Source organism: Phodopus roborovskii, unplaced genomic scaffold, assembly GCF_943737965.1.
Source record: "Phodopus roborovskii unplaced genomic scaffold, PHOROB, whole genome shotgun sequence".
NCBI lineage: Eukaryota > Metazoa > Chordata > Mammalia > Rodentia > Cricetidae > Phodopus > Phodopus roborovskii.
In genome coordinates this window covers 1,270,980-1,286,947 of record NW_026126598.1, presented here as the reverse complement: position 1 = coordinate 1,286,947, position 15,968 = coordinate 1,270,980, and the positions used below count along the sequence as shown (strand labels likewise).

The following is a 15,968-nucleotide window of genomic DNA, read 5'->3' as shown; positions in this document are numbered from 1 at the left end:
AAGCATTTTAGAATGAAGCCACCGGCTGTGGTAACTGTCCTGGGGACATCATTAGACCTGTGTCAAGACCGGTGTCTTGTGGATTGATGTCATCTGCTGAGTAGTGCCTGTCATGGAGGGTGTGTTGTGATTGTTGGATCATGGTGGGAAGAGGCCGCTAAACCTTCTGCACACATACACGGGGGAACAAAGGGAAATAGGTGTGGGACCTTCCCTGAAGGTGCCCGCCACTGTGCGAGGAGGCCACTCTGCCAAGGCACGCCTTTGCCAGGCAGGACTTGAGCCTTGGCAGGCGTGTTTTCCTGTAAGTGGGGAAGTTAGAGACAGCCGGAGCATAGCCCCAGTCTCTAGAGGGCACCTCTGGTGTATGGTAGAAGGGGCCTCTCTGTCTCGTCCCCTTGTCCCTAGTGTTTTCAGACAGTGTCTCATGTAGCCTAGGTTAGCTCAGGCTGGCCACTGCTCACATTCCTAGGGTGGGCATTGCGGGTCCAGCATGCAGTATTTGGTTCTGCCCACTAGTGCTCCCCTTTGGGACAGCTAGAAATGCCTTCAGACTTTGCCCAGTGTCCTTGGGGCACACTCCTCCCTCAGCTCTTTGTGTCTTCCAGGGCAGGGAAGCCGCTCAAAGCTGAGTGTGCTGGTGCCCAGGCCCCTCTGTAGGTTCTGTCTCCGAAAGGCCTTCCCCGCCTGACCCCGCTCTTTTGTCTTGGCCTTTCACTGTGAGCGGTGTGGGCTATTCTGAGAGAGGCAGGTGGTCCAATGAGGAGCAGTCAGCCTGGGTTTGTGTCCCCCCCACCCCCGGGGGGTGGGGCAGTATCTCTGTCTAAAGAAGGGCTCTGTGCTGCTTAGGATTCCATGAGTGGCCTCGCCCAGGATGTGGAGCCCATGGTGTGTGTCCCCCCTGCACATCAAGCATCAATAGCCCTTCTCCGCAGGCCCTGGGAGCCGCTCCACACAGATCCCTACGGGGATTAAGTGGGTTCACTTGATCGTGAACGTGAACTTGAGCAGGCAGCTTATCTCCTCTGAGATAAAAGCTGGGTAGGCCATGAGCCACCTGGCCTGCGGAGGAAGCGCAGGATTTTATCCTCCACCCTCTGCTTGCCCTGCTAGGGGCCTGGAACTTCCCTGCTGGCATTCCTTGCCAGCATCTAGGACTTGCCACTGTGGACCAAGGCTGTGGGACAGCCTGAGGCCTGTGCCTAGCTGAGGAGGCCCATATTGTATCTATTTGCATATTACGTTTCCATGTCCCCATTCGTTGAATAAGTCCTGAGGCCCAGAGAGGTTAGTGGACTTGCCCAGTGTGTCTGCCTGCAGTCCCTGACAGTAGCTGACTGTGGAAGCTTCTGGACACAGCCAGGGAAGGGAAGCACCTGTGCCTTCCGTGTCTGCTCGACAGGATGGCTTTAATGGCCAGATCATTCAAAAGCTTGTATGGGGAGGGGACTTGGATGGTGTGGGACTCTCATGGGTAAAGCCACCAGCATCCCTAGCAGTTTGTGAGATGTCTAGGGTAGGGTGTTGGCACGCAGACCCCACTGTAGTGACTCTCAGGTAACAGGAATGGTGGCTACCACTGCAGGTTGAGGCCGGGACTGCTCTAAATCACGCTGTGGGTGGAGGTTCTTCTTCTGTTTCAGTCGTTGCCAAGGCCAGGCCCTAAACGAGTCCAGCCCTGGGCCTTCTGGTTGGGAACAGCTCCACCTGAGCGATAGTGAGGGACTCCATGCTGCCTTGCTGGTGGCTTCTCCATCGCTTGCCAAACTGTCGCACCTGTGGGCCTCCTCCGCACAAGCTGTTCCACCAACCTGGAAGCCTTTCCCTAGCCACAGGCATGGTGTCTACTTGCTGCCAGTTAGGTTTCAGCGCATGGCATTTTCAGGAGGCCTCATGTCGTCCTGTGGGGGTTGGAGAGTTAGAACAAGGTGGGGCCAGGGGCTCCCACAGACCCGCCCACCCGGTGGCTGGCCCCTTCCACTGACAGGATTCCACACCATTATGGGCATGAGGCTTGCTTTCTAATTTTTTTCTCAAAGACAGGGTTATCCTTGTAGCTTTGGAGTCTGTCCTGGAACTCTCTGTAGACCAGGCTAGCCTCGACTTCAGTGTCATGGGTTCCTCTTGTATTCAGTTTAGGCAGTTTCTCTCTGCGATCTGGAATGTATGTACCAAGTAGGCTAGGCTGGCCAGCCAGGGAATTCGAGATTCACCTGTTTCAACCTCCCATATTGCCATCACTGGGGCTACAGGTGGGTATCCAAAACAGGTCCCCACACCTGGGAAGTAAACACTTTACCCACTGAGCCATCTCCTACCAGGTCATTACTTAAAACTTCTTTTTCTCATTTAAAAATTAATCATGTGGCTGGAAAGACAGATGGCTGGGCCGTTGAGCGTTGGCTGCGCTTCTGTAGGACCCAGGTTTGGTTCCCAGCACCCATGTGGCAGCTCTCAGGGACCTGTGACTCCAGTTCTGGGGGAATCTGGCTCCCTCTTCTGGCCTCTATGGGCACTGGATGCGTGTGCTACATATTACATACTTGTAGGCACTCATACACATGAAATAAATAGAAATAAATCTTTAAAAAATGATGTCATTGACCTATCCACACATTTGAATATTCTGCTACAAAATGGAATGAAGCACCACATCCTGGGAACAAGACACAGAGTGACAAGAAGCGAAAGAAGGAGTACGCTAAATAAAGCTTCAGGGATGTGAGCCTTGGAAACATCCAGAAAGGACAAATCCATGGAGAATGGAGGAGCAGGGTGGAGGGTACTTGAGAGACATCGGTGTGGACAGGGTCACTTTTAGGGTGGTGGGCTGTTCCGGAACTAGATAGTGGTTGTCCATTGTTGGGTACATCAAACATTGTTTTATTCACTTGATAATGATTCTGTTACATGAATTTCATCCAATAAACACATGTGAAAACCAATGAAGATTTATTTTTTTTAATTTTTAACATTTATTTTGGGGATTGGAGAGATGGCTTAGTGGTTCAGAGCACTTGTTGCTTTTGCAGAGGACACAGGTTCGATTCCCAGCACCCACACAGTGGCTCACAAACGTTTTAACCCCAGTTAAAGAGGATCCGACACTGTCTGATCTCCACAGACATTGGCACACAAGTGGTGGCCAGACACACATGCAGGCAAGATACTCATAGACAGAAACTTTAAAAATTACATTTATTTATCTATTGTATGTTTGTGTTGGTGGGGGCATACGTGTGCGCGCGCACACACACACACACACACACACACACACACACACACAAACACACACACCCTGCCATGGCATATGTGTGGAGGTCAGAGGACAACTTGAAGGAGTCAGTTCTCCTAAGCCATGTGGGTCCCAGGGACTGAACTATAGTTGTCAGCTTTAGTGTCAAGTATTTTTTTTGGTTTTTTGAGACAGGGTTATTTTGTGGGTTTGGAGGCTGTCCTGGAACTCCCTCTTGTAGACCAGGCTGGTCTCAAAGCTCACAGAGATCCTCCTGCCTCTGCTTCCCAAGTGCTGGGACTAAAGTTGTCTACCACCACCGCCCAGCTGGTGGCAAATGTCTTCACTGCCAAGCCTTCTCCCTGGCCCTAGTATTTCCTTATTAAGAAGCTTCAAACTTTCTCTATCAATCTGCTTGGCTCAGCACCTTGCAGGCTTCCATAAGATGCTGGGCCAGCCGGAGAGAATCTGAATCTGGGCCTCACCCTATGCCAAGAGTTGTGCTCTAGGGCATCGATGCTGGCTGGTGGATGTCCCTGAGTGATGGGTATGTCTGTGACCTGGAGTCCTTGGGACCCAGTCACAGTGTACATAGCCTTGTCATCCCAGTGGGGTTGGGAGAGTCATGGGCTCATGTCCCAAAACAGAAACCTCCAGCTAGACCAGGCTGTCAGTCCGGCAGTACTGCTTGCCCCTGGAGTAGAGTGCTGGGTCCTCTCTCCGCCTTTTCCCATGTGGCCTTGGCTTCTAAGAACATGCTGAGCTAGGCTGAACAGGCCTCTAGGAATAGTGTCTGAAGATAACCCTCCACCCCTGCCTCCTCGAGCCTTAGTTTCTCCAGTTGTACGATGGGCAGGGATCAATATCTCAGAATGCAAAGCAGCCAAACTGGTGTGGTGTCACCCCATTTTCCAGACTGGACACATTGAGGTGACTCAGGGCAGCTCAGCCCAGGCTGGCGTCAAGCACAGGGCAGTGTGATGTGGCTAGGCACAGGGGCTGATCTCAGTGCTGTGTTCTTTGTGGGAGATGGAGAGACTCCCTCTTGAATCTTCACTCGGTACGGTGGGGTGGACAAACTTGGCAGGCAGTGCCAGCTCACACAGGGGACTGTGTGAACCGTGTGAGGAGCAAGGGTCTGCCTTGACACCTTCAATGTTGGCTGCCTTTTCCATCCAAGAGTCGCGGGACTCTTGACTGTCCCCTGAGCCCTGGGTGACAGATCTCTTTAATCTGCCTCTTGACCCAGGCAATTAATTGCATTCTGGCGATCGATCGTGGCCCTGATCTCACTTTAGCCCCTGGCCCAGCATGTGTAGCCTCTAGAGGCCTAGCCCTGCTCCTGGGTTGAAGCTGAGATCCTCTGCAGCAAGGCTGCTTTCCCCCGCCTCTGGGTTGAGCCTTCTAGAGCAAGCTTGTTGGGGATTGGTGGTGGTTTTCCAACCCAGCCCCGGGCTGAACCTGGTAATTCCATACGAGGCCTGTGAAGCAGTCCTGTTATGCCCTTTCTGCAGTTGGGCCCCAAGAACAGTACCTCCACGCCTTCCCTTGATCTTTGCCCTACTTGTTCCCCAGGCCAGGGATACATGGGGACAGCTGGGGAGATGAAGTCCCCTCTGTGGGGCCTTGCCCCCCTTCTTGCCTTTCCCTACCCTCATCTGGAAAGCAGGGAGACGAGCTAGGGGGTGCAGTAGCTTAGTGATGGGGTGCTTGTCTGATATCTACGGGGGTCTGGGTTCCACCCCTAGTTGCTCAAAAAACAAAATTAGTAATAAAACCATAGTGGAACTTATTTGGAGTGAAGGTTTGCAAGGGCCCAGGGCCCATGTGGGTGACTGCTGATGGACAGGTGGATAGCAGATGGTGTCTCGGGTTGCCTGGGCCTCTGTGGGCTCCCGGCCTGGTTTGTCCTGGCCTGGCCTATGCTTGGCTGTGAGCCAGACTGCCTCTGACCACAGAGAGGCCCCTTCCCTGGGAAGGCGGTCGATGCGGCTTCATCCCGGTCTCTGCCTCTAATTGCTCCCTCTGGTTCTGCCTTTTGTAGACAGCCCCTCCCCCATGAGATGCTAGATGGCTGCTCCGAGAAGCCCATTCCTGGGCCACCAGTGTAGGTGAAGGGCTGCTAACTTGGGTAGAGGGCCAGACCCCAAGTCGAGGATCCTCCTCAACCCTTCCTCAGTCTGTGGTCCTGGGGATGGGGGTTTTCTCCATTGAGAAGGGATCAAGATAGCTGGCACCCTCTTCACAAGGTTGAGGAGACACCACAAGGGGTGGTATGAAGCCTACATGGTGGCTGTGGTTATGGTTCCTGTGGTGCGAGTTCCCCTTGTTATTAATTATACCCGAACTGAAGAAGCCTGATGTCTTGGGGACCCAGGCAGATGCACTTGGAGACCATGGGTTTTTGTGCCAGTGGAGTCTGCTTTTCATTTCTCTCCTGACCTTGGGCACAGCCTGTGTCCCTCACTCTGTCACCCAGGCCCCATTACGTGGTGTCCCCCCCCCCATCCCACACCTCCCCCATGCTGCTGGTCCTCTTGGCCTCGGTTTCACAGCCCCTGCCCTGCTCATGGGAGGGCTGCAGGGGTGAGGCGCTGCCATCCACCTCCTGCCGTGGCCCTGGCAGCCAGGCTGCCAGAGCTGAGACCTTGGTGGCCTCCCTGTGATTGCTTCTCTGCAGCTTCAAGGAGAGCCGCCGAGGGCAGGCATCTCAGCTGTCACTTGAGAAGGAAAATAAAATATCCCCGTGGCTTCTAAATGGAAGGGCGGTGGAGCGGCCTCCTTTGCTTGGCTGTCTCAGCTGCTGGCTCCCACAGCGACACAGGCCCCTTGGGGACAGGGGTAGGCTTCCTGTTTACCTGGTGTGGAAAGATGTACCCAGCTGGGCTATCCTGGGAGGGTGGGGGATCCCCCAGGTCCCACAGAGCCTTGGGACTCTGGCTACCCCAGCTTTGGGTAGCTGGGCTGTGTTGTTCTAAGTCCTCAAAGTGCAGTTTAGAGGATTGTGGCAGAGGTGGGGTGGGATGGGGTGGGGTGGGGTGGGGTGGGGTGTGTGCATCATGTGCATGTCAAGAGTTGGGCCAGATCTGTGTTCCTGCAACTGGGCCTCTTGGTTGTTGTGCTTGGGGTGGGGGTGGGGGTGGTCATCTAGAGGAAGATGGGCTCCTGGTGAGAGATGTCTCTTCTCCAGGCACCTGCTGGGGGACTGAATGGAAGCGAGGGTCCTGAGTGGGAAGTAGGCGCTGAACGCCTTGCTCTGCACACCAGAGCAGCAGCAGCGCTGGTCTGGTTGGAGTGTGGGCTGCAGGGCCGGCTCTGGGCCTTGCTTATGATTGGGCTGCAGGTGCAGGGTCCCTGCCCATCCACACTTGTCCTCTTTTACCTGGGGACTGAGGTCTTCTGTCCTATGGAGGGTATGATTGCTAGCCAGAAAGCCGCTGGGAGGTAATGGGGATTTGTGCTGAGTGCCTCCTGGGATCATCCCGAGTGGACGGTTTCTGTCATCTGTCCAGGGACACAGGGACTGGGCGGCATAGGCCTGGCGTGGCTGGAGCCGTGAGGAGCACAGAGCTGGGCCTTGGTCCTAGGTCTTTGCAGCAGCTGGCTCATGGCTTAGGTCCAGACTGTTGCGCTCTTCTTGGGGAGGGAGTTAGATAGTATCTCGGGAGTGGCGCTGCCCCCAGCTCAGAGACTGCCCTGGGTGTGCAGGCTGGCCCTGTCACCCCATACCTGTAACCCTAAAGGTTGGAGTAGGTCATTGCCCCATGTCCCTTCTTGCAGCCATGTCCTTCTCAGGCTCCAAGAAGATCCTGCCCTCTGTCTCCCCCACAGCCAGCTAGCTAGCTGGTCCTTGACTTTGCATGCCCCTCTGCAGCTCCTCTTCTGCCTGTCCCCTCCCCCCATCCGTTGCAGGTTCATTGAGTGTCCCTGGAGCTGCATTTCCTGGTGTCCCTGTCGGGCGTGTGGGTGTAGACAGGTATTGCTAGTCATGTCTGCCTGTCCTCTTTATTGCTTATGGTCACATTTCTACCTGGCTTGGAGTAGGGGTCTTAGCTACCTGTCCTCCTAATGCTTTGTTTCTGAGCTGGGCAGGGGGACAATCAGGTGGCTTCCCAGAGAGGAATTGGTGCTGTGCTGTTCCTAGGAAGGCAGGGATGGGGTGTGGGCCCGAGTTGGCTAAGCAGCTAATGGGCCTTGCTCTGAGGCCAGCTCTGCCTGGAGCCTGGGAGAGGTGCCTTGGAAAGTGCCCCCTCCCCCCAGCTGCCTTGCTGGGAACTGACTTCTAAGCCCCAGGGGGCAGGAGGAGCCCTTGGAACTTCCTCCAGCTGCTGGAGTAAGGAGCTGGATATTAGCTGGGAAGGAGGGGCACCCCACACTCAAGTAGTCTGCTAAGTAAGGGCTATTGAGGGGGGCACCTGGTGGGGAGCACTGCGTGAGAGGGCTGGGGTGTGCAGACATGCATGTGAAAAGGCAGCTTGCTAAGTGCGCACAGGGGATGGAGAGAAGTGTGCATGTGTGCAGAGTGCCTGTGAAGAGGGACAGGAGTGGCCGCAAGCCAAGCAGGCCAGCAGTGGGTGTGACATTACCGATAGTGGAAGGGATGAGAGAGAGCAAGGGAGAGTGGCAGAGACTTGCTTAGTGTGCTGGTGAGCAGCTTGGAATCCAGGGTATGCTCCCTGCAGCAGGATAGTGCTCCCCGTGCGCCCTGCGCCCTGCGTGCGCCCTGCGGCAGGAGGCAAGGCCACCTGCTAGGAGTATCACACACGGGAACCCAGCTGCTGTCTGGGTTATGCGTGTGGGCTCATATACACATGGATGTGCCTGTTTTTGTTTGTTTTCTAGACGGGGATTCTCTGTATGTGAGGCCCTGGCTGTCTTGGAACTCTGTAGACCACCCTGGCCTCGAACTCAAGAGATTGGCTTGCCTCTGCTTCCCGAGCGCTGGGACTAAAGGCCTGCGCCACCACCGCCTGGCATATGTGGCTGTTACTGTTTGTTCTCTGTTGTTGTGATAAGTAAAGCATGCTCACCAAAGACAGCTTGGGGAGGAAAGGGGTAACTTCTACCTAAAGTTTCCAGGTCACAATCCTGGCTTTGAGGGAAGTCAGGGCAGGAATGTAGGCAGCAACTGCAGCAACATCCATGAGAAAAGCTGCTTACTGGCACACTCTGGCTCGTGCTCAGCTAGCTTTCTCATACCATCCAGGCTCAGCTGCCTAGGGATGGTGCCACCCACAGTGTGCTGGGCCCACCCACACCAGTTGTTAGTCAGGGCAGTCTCACAGACATGGCCACAGGCCCATCTGATAGAAGCAATTCTTTACTTGAGGTTCCTTCTTATAGGTGATCCTAGGTTGTGTCAGGTTGACAATAAAAAGTAGGACAAGGCCTGTGTCTGGGCTGCGCCCATCCACCCTGGTGCCCTGGCAGCCCTGGGCCCAGGCTCTGATGTAGTTGGGGGAGTGGGCTCCAGACTCCAGCCTCAGCCTCCTGCCTGAGAAGGTGGAACTCAGGGTAACTGTCAGAACTAAAGGAGGGGCTGGTGATATGGGCCATCTTTTTATCCCCCCCCCCCCCCCCCCGAGCTGTCCACAGGCCGTTCTGCATCCTACTGCAGGTGTAGCTGCTCTGGTCCTTTGTAGGCTCTCTGGAGCCCACATGGAATGACCTCCTCCTGTCCGTGCTGCCCTCTCCTCCCCACTCACCCACCCTGCTGTCTGCTGGTTTGCCCCCTTACCTCCTACGTTCCCAACGCTTCCACTCTGTTCTCCAAAGCAGCATGGGACCTTGTTCCTCCTCAGCCAAGACTTGGCTAAAGGCCTTGTGAATCAGGCCGAACTTTGCCTGCTGTCCGTCCCTCTGTGGGCAGCCATGCCTGCCCTGCCCATGCCTTGCATGGGATCCTGGCTCTGGCTTTGTCTTCTGTGTTACTGGCAGCTCTTGCAAGTGCGCCAGTCGGCCTCTCTCAGCAGTCCTGCTGGGCTCCCTAAATGGGGAATACCTCCCTTGGAGTGCTGTTCTTCACAACTGGTCCACACTGATCCTGTACTCACCAAACACTCCAGACACCATTGAAGGGGTTGCAGCACAAGGACCTGGAGGGGATGGCCCCATTTTCCAGCTAACCTCCCAGGGTTGGGGACGGTCTTCCTACTGCTAGGGAGGGAGGGTGCCCGCCTTCAAGGCCTGGCGCTACCCAGCCCATTACAGACAGGCTGCAGGTGGCTGGCTGCTGAAGCTTCCGGGAGCCATGCCCGTCCTCCCCATTCCAGCTTCCCACAGGGCCTGTCTCTGGAGTTGCTGCAGATGGCAGGACCCGGTGCCAAGCCCCGGGGCATCACAGCAAACAAAGGCTTAAAGAGGACACAGGGCAGAGAAAGAAGTGACTGGATGGTCCCCTGTGAGTCGCCTGCAGCTGCCCCTTCAAGCCTGGAGTTTCAGGGGCCTGCCAGGGCAGGCAGTGTGGGAGTGCAGACCCTGGAGCTGGGCTCCAGCCACTGGATTGGGTCCTGGCATTGCCAGCTAGCAGTCACAGGAGCACGCGGTGTGCATGTCCTGACCCCTTGCATACTCACTGCTAGCATGCCTTCGAGGTTGATGTTTCTGCTCCTGTGAACATTGCAGAGATGCACATGAAGGCCCAGAGATGGAAATGCCTGGCTTCCAGGTTGCACAGCTGGGAAGCTGGGTGCTTGCTTCAGAGCCTAAGCATGCTGTACCTTCCCCCTCTGTATGGCCTCTTATCTTTGACTGGGGGACAGGGGTTCCCAAACTCCGCTTGAAGCTGAGATGTTGGTGCATTGAGAGGGCTCTTCTTGGAGGTGATATTGGGAACCAGCTTGTTTCTGAGGGAGGACTGAAGTCAGTACCCCAGACCTGCCTAGGGTCCCAGCTGTTAGTGGCAGACTGTGGTGTGCCTCCCACTGTGCTTTGTCCCTGCTCATCCTTTTCCCCCCCCCCCCCCCCCCCGCAGTAAAGAATCCATGAATGTTGAGTGGCCATTCATGGTTGTAGCTGAGGCAGGAGGATCCTGATGAGCTTCAGGCTAGTTTGTGTTGTCGCATAGTATCTGTTTCGAAAACTAAAAAGTATGAGCCTGTGGGTGCAGGTCCAAGTGTGAGTATATGGTTTTCTCTGTTGCTGCCTATAGGTTGGCCCAGCTTCTGGGGGGATCATTGGTGTTTTTGTTTTGTTTTGTTTGGGTTTTTGTTTGTTTGTTTGTTTTTTGATGTCATACTACAAATACCTGATTGGCTGTGTACACATTCCACCTGTTGGAGCTCTCGACTCCTGTGAGTTCCAGCTGCACCCCATTCTGCTCAAACACTTGATGTTGTCTGATTTCAGCCATCCTGGCTGGCAATCCTGGTGACGCCAGACTTAACCTGCGCTCTGGAAGTATTGCCCTATGCCCTTGGCCATCATCCCTTTTGGGCATTTTAGATGCAGGATCTCTGCTGCCTGTGTCTTTCTTTATATGGTGACTTGGTTAAGGAGTTTTGTTCATTTTGATCTGGTGGCACTGGAGATTGAATCTCATGCATGCTAGGCGGGGGTTTTATCACCCAGCCACCCCTCCCCCCAGCCCTCTTTTTACATTTTATTTTTAGACAGGATCTCACTGACCCTGAACTCATTCTGTAGCTCACGGGCCTTAAACTCATGACCTTCCTGCCTCAGCCTCCTGTGTATCTGGAATGACATGCCTGTGTTACCAGGCATAGCTCGGTTAGGGGTTTGTGAGTGCAGATGGTAAACATACTTGCCTGTCTTGGGATCCTGGGGGAGTTGCTGGGGCATAGTTATGGCCATGATGGTCTTGCAAGATGGCCCCTGTCTGGGTGTGGGCTTCTTGGAACCAAACGGTTGGGGTTGGAAGCTCAACTCTGTCCCTTTATAATGCAGGGGTCGTGGGAGTGAGATTTGGGTTGTCTGAACCTTAGTCCCTGTCTCTGCTGTGTGTGTCAAGGTGCCTGCCTCATAGGGTCACTGTGGAGAGTCCCTGTCCACATGGGAGCTGTGATGTTTAGTAACAAGACCCCTGTTTTCTCCCACAGCTCTCCTGAGTCTTTGAGGACGCAGCCTCCTGCTGGAAGTTTCTGGTAGGTTTATCTTTATTTCTGCTTGCTACCTGGGATGTGTGAGGGCCCATACTGCCTGTTTCTTCTGGTGGAAGCTGGTCTGGAGTGTTGCCGAGCCAGAACCTGTCTAGCAGGTGGGGGAGATATGGAATGGTGCTTGAGAGATACTAGGTTGTCTAGGTAGGGCAGGAAGCAGCTGGGACTGAGCCCCTACCCTTCCTATTTGCTGCTGTTGGGAGAGTTTGTTCTTTATCCATTGATTAATTATTTTGCTATTTCTTTTCTTCTGTGGTACTGGGGATGGAACCCAGGTCTCACCCATGCTAGGCAAGAGCCTCGCTGACCCATGCTAACCATAAAGTCATGCCCATAGCTCTCTTTGCAAGTTTTATTTTGAGACAGGGTCTCACTAAGTTGTCCTGGTTCACGTTGAACTGACTTCATAGCCCAGGCGGGCTTTGAGCTTGAGATCCCCCTGCCTCTGGGATGACAGGCCTGGTTTCTTGAACTGTTACTTCTTTCTGAAGCACCTACTATGTGTAGGGTCGTGCAGTGGGTGATGGGGATAGCTAGCCGACAAGCTGGGCAGGGGTCCTGTCCTCAGCGCACAGTAAGCCTGATGTGAGGTGCCTGCCGTTGGGTGAAGAATTAGCTCAGACAAGAAGGGTTATGTGTGCGTGTGTGGGAGGGAGTAGTTTCATATGGAGTCTCAAGACTCGAGCACTTAAGGCTGGAGAGATGGCTCAGTGTTTGAGAGCACTAAATGTCCTTCCAGAGGTGCTGGCCAAGTTTGTATCCCTGACTCCTGTGGTAGCTCACACCATCTCTAACTCCAGTTCCAAGGGATCTGACTCCCTCTTCTGGCCTCCACACACACCAGTCACACATGTGATACACAGACATACTTGAAGACAAACACCCATACGTGTAAAATAAAGATGGTGTTTGATTGAGGCCCGAGGAAGGGGGAAGGGAGGTGTCTGGAGAAGGGCGTCTAGGCAGATGGTTCACATGACCTGTGCAAAGGTCCTGGTACAGTCTGGCGGACTGATTGGCAGGACTCTGCCTCACTTGTGGGGTGTCTGGCTGGATTGCCTCTCATTGTCTTGAACCTTTGAGGTATCCCAATAGTCAGGAGGGGAAGGGAATACCCCCACCGTGGCTCTCTTCCTTCAGGCTGGCATTAAATTTGCTATGCAGCCTTGAAATTCTGACTCTTCATTCCACTGCCTGTGTACTGCAGTTAGATGTGTGTGCCACCACACCTGGTTTGTGTGGTCCTAAAGCCCAAACACTGCATGCCAGGCAAGTACTCTACCAACTGAGCCACTTCTGCATCCAGAGGCTGTGGTTTCTTCTGAGGCAGGAAGGGGGTGGGCATGAGTCTGCGGGGGCGGGGCTGTCCATCGGGTCTTTGAGAGGAGAACGGCCTGGTTGCCCCGCTCCCTCCCCCCTCCTCTTGCTCTCCATCCATCCGCATCTCGCCTAATGGGGAGCCACCACAGCCTGACTTATCTGCCTGTCACGCCAGTGGCCCACCCGAGGACGATAAAAGGGCTTTTTGTCTGCAAGCACTTAGCTTCCTCCACTGGGGCGATCCATCATGCTTGTGGGAGGAGGGAAGCAGACGGAGGGGAGGGCGGGGAGCCAGGGACCCAGGCGGCTCCTCTACCAAGACAAGGCTGTCTGGGAGCTGCAGGAACAGGCTAGGAATGTCCTGAGCCCCATCCCCCGTGGGGCCTTTTGGAGACCCTATGCCTTGGGGTGATGTGGCGGAGAGGAGACAGGAGTCTGGATGATAAGCTGGCCACCTGCGTCCACCCTCAGGTCCCTGCTGAATACTTGGTGGGATGACTTTATTTAATCCCCAGAGTACTTGAACAGTGCCATGTCACTGTCCCCACTTTATAGATGGGGGCAGTAAGGCTGGGAGGTGAAGTCCCAACGCTGCTCTGCATTGCTGAGTACCTTGGGGTTCTGTGGTGGGCCTGGCCCTGTTCTGGCCTTTTTTTCTAAAGGAGGCCACTGGCGTTACAGTCAGGTGGGAGATGGGATTTACCTGAGCCTTAGCTGAGAGATAGTAGGCTGGGAGATGTAGAGGGAAGCTGGTATTGCGGGGAGGCCTTGGGGGCTGAGGCCCTCAGGAGCATAGTTGGCAGGCAGACAAATACCCAGGACTGAGTGGACAGATTCTGGGGCTGCAGGCTCACACTCTGGGTTGTGTTTCCTTCCTAGACAGTAGGACTGGATGTGGCTATTAGGGATCAAGGAGCACAGGGCTCCCCTCCCTTCCCTAGGGGTCAGTACCCTCCATCTTCTGGCGGTTCCTTCCCAGCCCAGGGTGCTGAACCCTGGCCAGGCTCCTGCCTTCCTCCCCTGTCCTCCCCTCCTCCTCTGCCCTCCCCTCTTTTCCCCTGCTTCCCCCAGGGCCACCCTCAAATGACAGCAATTAATGGTGCCTGTGATGGTGGAGTCTGACAGCTGAGCCGCCTGCCTGCAGCTGCCCTGCTAATCGGGCCCGGGGGACCCCTCCTGCTTGTTCTTTGCATGCCCTCCCCTTTGCTTACTGGGTCGAAGGGGCCAGCCCCATAGGCCTGTGGGAGGCAGCAGAATTGCCCCAACCTTGATGCTTCCCCCCCCCCCCCATCGTGTCTGTGGCTGTCTTTCTCTGTCATCAGGGAGGCTCTGTGCTCCAGTCAGTGAGTGTGGCAGTGAGCATCCCAGCTGCCCACCCCTCCTCACATGTCCTATTCCAGGGCTGATGCTGGCCTAAAGTGACTTTAGGGTGACAGGGTAGCCTTTCCCATAGGCCTCTATCTACACTGCTTGTCTCCTGAGAGGAGAGGGCTCCCATGGAACCAGACCCTTGTCCTGCCTAGGACAGCCACCATCATTCAGATCCCTAGCCTGATCCTGGGGAACCTGGAGACATTTCCCGAGCCAGGTCCTGCCTGTTGCCTTTCTTTGCAGGGTTAAAAGAATCCCAGCATGTCCTGCCCACACTGGGCTTTGCCTCACCATCATTTTGCAGCAGTAATGATAAGGCCCCTGCTGTATACCAGGGCCTGAAGCCAGTGTTCTCACCTTGTGTCATTTTAGGGCTTAAAAACAATTTGACTCTGTGTGTGTGTGTGTGTGTGTGCGCGCGCGCACGTGCATGCGCACACGCATGTGTATTGTCTTTCAGGAGAAGGTCAGAGGACAGTTTGTGAGAGTCAGTTCTTTCTTCCCATCATGTGGGTCAGGATCAAACTCAGGTTGTCAATGGCAAGTTCCCTTCCTGTCTGAGCCATTTTGCCAGCTCCATTTTCTGTGGGGGTTTTTTTTTTTTTAATCTTGTTTTTGTAGATAGAGAAACTGAGGGACAGAAACCAAGTGGTTTGATAGAAATGATTTAGCAAAAGAGGCACATATGTGACCAGTCCTATCTAGTGCTTTTTTAAATGTTAGGACTACCCTAACCCTGACATGAAGTGAGGAAATGGCCCCAGGGCCCTGGCAGAGCATCACAGTTTATCTGTTACACTTGTAAAGTGAACCTCAGCAGGTGTCATTGGCTTGCTGGAGGTGTGGCCATCTTAAGGGATGAGGGCTTTTACTCTCATAGTCAGGTGCAGGTGTGTTTGTGTGTGTGTGCGCGCGTATGCATGTGTGCTAATATGCATGTTTGCGCAGTGTGCACACACTGTTGTGTGTGCTTCTTTCTTTCTACATGGTGGTTTTGAGTTCTCTCATTTCTCATGCCCCTGGCTCACCTTTTCATCCTGCTAAGGATGGTTCTGTCCGCAGTTTGCTGATCGGGCTCTGAGGAAACTCCCTGGGCCATTCCTGCTTGAGTCTCTGTGAGAACGTTCCTTTCTCCTGGACACACTTCTAGGAGTGGTTGCTAGGTGCGTGGTAAGTGTGGAGAAGCCGCCGGGCCGTTGGCTGAAGCGCTGTCTCACTTTGTATTCCCACCAGCAGGGCGTGGGGATTGCAGTTGCCTGGCTTCCTCGCCCGCACTTGATACTGTCGGTCTGCTCCATTGGCTGCCTGAGTGAGCTCTGTCTCATTTTCGATTACACTTCAACATTGGCTGCGTTTTGATTCTGTGTCTGGCCACCTGGTGGATGGTAGAAAGCTTGGATGGGTGAGACAATCACACACCTGCCAGTACTGGCTCTGCCTTTTCTTTGTAGTCCCAGGAGATTACTTACTTTTTCTTGTCTTACTGTGTGGGCCAGGACCGCAGTGCATTGTTGGGTAGAGGCAGCCATCTGGGCTTTCAGGGTTACCAAGCGGTAGATGCTCTGAACATTCCCAGTTAGTAGAGGAGGGAACTGAGGCTCATGTGGTTTCTCCACATGAGGGCAGTTGGCACACAGGACTGCGGCTTGCGCACTTTCTCCTCTGTGTCAGGAAGTTCCAGCTCCATGGGATACATAGATGCATTTGCTAGTCTAGAGGGTCGTGCCAAGAACTGAAGGCCAGGCAGGGCCAGAACTCAGCCTTCTGTCCAGGGTTTCCTGTGCTCCAGAGCCAAGGGTGTGGAGGAGAGCCCAGGCCTCCGGGTTAAGCCCTGTCCTTTGGCACCCTGTACTGTGAAGTGAATGTCAGGCTGTGGTCTGCCAAGGGTCTGCTCTGATCTAGCCTGCAGTCTTAAGCAAAGTCAC

The 15,968-nt window shown here is 54.5% G+C and overlaps 1 protein-coding gene across 17 annotated transcripts in view; it reads left to right on the top strand.

Annotated features, from left to right (window-relative positions):
* Positions 1-15,968, top strand: part of Ncor2 (nuclear receptor corepressor 2) — a 160,327-nt gene that overhangs the window by 13,410 nt on the left and 130,949 nt on the right. For all 17 annotated transcript variants that reach the window (XM_051204936.1, XM_051204928.1, XM_051204924.1 and 14 more), the window contains exon 2: positions 11,293-11,337. The gene's annotated coding sequence lies outside the window, so the exon portion shown is untranslated. The remainder of the gene's footprint in view (positions 1-11,292; positions 11,338-15,968) is intronic.